We start from the raw sequence: 3349 nt of genomic DNA, 5'->3' as shown, positions 1-3349 counted from the left end.
TCTGTTTTTGTTATTTTTTTTCTGTTTAGTGCTATCTAGGTTTAGCGATAGGCTTAGTTAGCTTGTTTAGTTAGGTTAGTTAGTTAGTTAGCTTAATAGAAATAATAGGAAGAAGAAGAAGAGGAGGAGGAGGAGAAGAGGAGGAGGAGGAGAAGAAGAAGAAGAAGAAGAAGAGGAGGAGGAGGAGAAGACTAAATAAGAAGGAGAAGAAGAAAAGAAGAAGAAAAGAAGAAGAGAAGAAGAAGAGAAGAAGAGAAGAAGAATACCTTCTCCTCCTCCTTCTGCTCCTCCTTCTTGATTTCTTCTTCTTCTCCTCCTCCTCCTCTTTCTTCTCCTCTATCTTATTCTCCTTACCTTATTTTCCCCAACAATGAGATAATTAACTCATTTAGCTACAAAATGGCATAAAAACCTTGGTTAGCTCATGAATATTATATTCTTAACTTGTTTTCCTCTAAAATGACATAATTAGAATATTTGTGTTGATCGGGTGGATTTACATGTGATAGTTGTCTCGTCGCTGTGAGGTCTGCTGTGCCAAGACCTTCCCGTGTGTTGTACGAGCTCCGCCCCTGCATTAGTGGGTCAGTACAAATTTCATCTCCTCCCCGCCCCTTCATTTACTGTGGCTCGGTTTCCGGATGAAACTTTCTAGATTTAGGTAATTAAATTAATTTATCAGTATGCGTGACCAGTATGCGTCTCCCGTCCGAAAGGGCGACATCTATAAATATGCATGTCTTTGCATATTTATAACCACCATCCTTTCGAATTGTCCAACATTATCCATGGACATCCCGAGTATGTGTAGATTGGGTTCGTTTTCCCGTATGCTGTGCTCTGGATCCGATGCGGAATTTCGTCAGTGCCTCCCTGTTGTTCTCCGGATGCACATCCTCTCAGTTTATTGCGGAGACGTGTATCACGAGAACAACGGGGAGGTGCTGCCGAAATTTTGCGTTGGACCCGGAGCAGAGCATGGGAAAATGAACCCAATCTACACATACTCGGGTGGGATTAGGACCTATCTTTACCTATTAGCGTGTAGGTTGCGTGGACGTAATAAAAATGGTGAACCTGATTAACCGATGAATATAAATGCTAAACTATATATAAATATATTTCTTCTATCTTTGTAGCTAGGCAAGATGAGTGATCGTGCGTGGATGTATACCGGTCACCCTAGTCAAAAAGAGATGACAAAAGAATGGTTTGTAAAAACAAAGGAATTTGTGAAAGCCGCATTCGCAAATGGCCAGGAAAGAAACTATTGCCCCTGTCCTGGATGGACAACTATAAAAAGACGACAAAGGCTGTAATGATTAAACACCTGCAGAGGAGGGGTTTTAAGCCTAATTATATGGTGTGGACATTTCATGGTGATTCTATACAACGCACAAGAGCTGAGGTGGTCCGTCGTTGCACGGACGAGCATGGTACCGGGATCGAAGACATGGTGCAAGACTTTGATGATGCTCGGGATTCGGAAGATGAGATGGAGGAATCTGCAAAGGCCTTTTATGAAATGTTGGAGTCTTCAAAACATCCTCTCCATGAGCACACTGAGCTCTGTCAGCTGGATGCGATTGCACAAGTAATGGCTCTGAAGGCTCAGTTCAACTTGGGAAGAGAATGCTACGACGCGATGATGACACTATTTGGATGCTTCCTACCCAAAGGCCATGTCATGACTGCAAACCAGTACCAGTCGGACAAAATACTTCGTGTACTTAAGATGCCCTATGAGAAGATAGATGCATGTGAGAAAGGACGTGTCTTATTTAGGAAGGAGTATGCACACTTGGACTATTGTCCCAATTGCGAGTCTTGCAGGTATCTTGTGGTAGACAACGGTATGGGTGAGAAGAGGCAGAACAAAATCGTAGTTAGTGTTCTTCGGTATATGCCAATCGTACCAAGACTTCAACGTATTTTCATGGTCGAAGAGACAACCAGACAGATGACATGGCACAAATTGGGCAAAAGAACCGAACTAGATGCGGATGGGAATAAGATACGCTGGCAAGTCATGCATAGAGTACATGTACCACACATGCATTTTGAAGTTATCTTTTCTAGCGGCATCGTAAGTCCTGACCATCAGTTCAGAAAAGACAAGAAGAACTTTACCAAAGGTAAAGATGTCAAAAACTTGGCACCACCTTTGTTGACAGGCCAACAGATCCTAGATCAGTTAAAAACCCTCGAGCCTGATCCAGAGCGTCCACGGTATTTCAAGGGGTATAATTCAAAACACGCCTGGACTCACAAGCCATGCTTCTGGGATCTGCCTTACTTCAAAGACCTCCTTCTTCCACACAATATCGACATGATGCACACTGAAAAGAATATCGGAGGGGCTATTTTTGGTACATTGTTCGACATAGATGGGAAGACAAAGGATAATACTAAGGCTAGAGTCGATCAAGAGACACTATGTCATAGACCGTTACAAAACATGCGAGAAGGCAAAGGAAAGCAGAAGTGGTCGAAGCCAAAGGCCTGGTTCAATCTTGGAAGGCTAGCTATGAGGGAAATTATCTTGTGCGTCAAAATGCACTTGATGTTCCCCGATGGGTATGCAGCGAATCTAAAGAGGGGAGCGAGTCTTGAAAAATTAAAAATCTTTGGTCTCAAGAGTCATGATTGGCACATATGGCTAGAGCGGGTAATGCCGGTGATGTTACGTGGCTTTATTCCCGAGGATGAATGGCTAGTACTGGCGGAGCTGAGCTATTTCTTCCATGTTCTTTGTGCGAAAGAATTGTCGCCTGGCGTGGTAGAAGACATGGAGGAGTTTGCACCGGAGTTGTTGTGCAAGTTAGAGAAGATCTTTCCACCGGGCTTCTTTAATCCAATGTAGCATTTGATTTACGTCTACCGACCGAGGCAAGATTGGGTGGGCCCGTGCAAGATCGTTGTTGCTATGCAACTGAGAGGATGCAGAAGACCCTTCGAGCTAAATGTAAAAATAAGCGTGGAATTGAACCATCGATGGCGGAGGCATTCATTACTGAGGAGGTGGCAAACTTTGTGACAGCACACTACGAAGCCAAAAATCATCATTTGCATAATCCGAAGCCTCGGCACAATGATGCATACCCTAAAAAGGTGGGTCCAACCTCAGCCTATTTAAAGGGAAGCTCGCACCAGCCGGTGCTTCGAAACCAATAACGTTGGATGTCGAAGAATGGCGGAACATTTCGTTGTATATCTTCAACAACCTAACAGAAGTGCGGTCGTACATCGAGTGAGTTCTCGGCACATTTTCCCGTAAATTCTAATTCATTTGAACTGCTCTTATTCCTGGATATTTCAAACAGCCATTACGTCGCCAAATTCTCGGATG

The sequence above is a fragment of the Hordeum vulgare genome, chromosome 4H (assembly GCF_904849725.1).
Source record: "Hordeum vulgare subsp. vulgare chromosome 4H, MorexV3_pseudomolecules_assembly, whole genome shotgun sequence".
Lineage (NCBI taxonomy): Eukaryota > Viridiplantae > Streptophyta > Magnoliopsida > Poales > Poaceae > Hordeum > Hordeum vulgare.
The sequence above is the reverse complement of the archived record's forward strand: the minus strand, read 5'-3'. Positions refer to the sequence as shown.